Genomic DNA, 849 nt, shown 5'->3' on the forward strand with positions numbered 1-849 from the left:
CTTGAGCTTAACGCCTTTTTTTTTCTCTCAGCTAGTTTATGGGAGCTTGTTTACACCAACTTTCACCAGAGAGTCTGTGGCATGGGAGGCTGTGAATTTTACATAACTTCTCTGCACCAAATTTAACCATATATTCTGTCAAAAAACCCACCCATGTAACAATACTCTTCCCTAGAAGTGTGCATTCAGAGCATTACTGTAGAAAAGCATGTGTCTTGGCTTACTGCACAGCAAATTTCCCACGTAGACAAACCCTCTGTCTGAGAGAAAGAAGACAATTGGGGCATAAATCTTTTAAAAGTGTAAAATGATAGCTGTCTTGACAATGGCAGATCTGATAAAGTGTATCCCACCTGGTGTGGAAAGGCAGCATATGGCCACGGTAATCTGCAGTTCAATCAGAAATTCAAGGATTTAAGTCCTAGCCTGCAAGGATTTCTTGTCGCTGTCTCTCCTCATCCCTGTCTATGGATAAGTCTGTTCATGTGGCATGAGGCAAAGAAAGGGGATGTTGTTCAGTGACTGTGCTTTGGGTAGAGGAGTGCTGGGCTTGGCTGAACTTTACAGAAGTGTCCTTTCAGATCTTCCATACTGCAGGGAAACCTGAACAGTGTTTCCCATCTGCAACCCATCCCCCAGATCTAAAACATCTCCAAGTAGGTACACCAAAGCTTTCCTCTCTAGCACCCACAACATTTATAACACTTTTGATTACTGTTAATTGCCCAAAGTTGTAATTTTTTATATTGCTAAGTCCAAGAATAGGTATAAGAGTTGAGTACAGGGAATATCTCTTAATGCCTCTTCTAGCCTTCTTCCCGGAAGATCTGAGAAGGGTTCTGCAGGAAT

Source organism: Corvus brachyrhynchos, unplaced genomic scaffold (genome assembly GCF_000691975.1).
Source record: "Corvus brachyrhynchos isolate BGI_N302 unplaced genomic scaffold, ASM69197v1 scaffold126, whole genome shotgun sequence".
Classification (NCBI taxonomy): Eukaryota; Metazoa; Chordata; class Aves; order Passeriformes; family Corvidae; genus Corvus; species Corvus brachyrhynchos.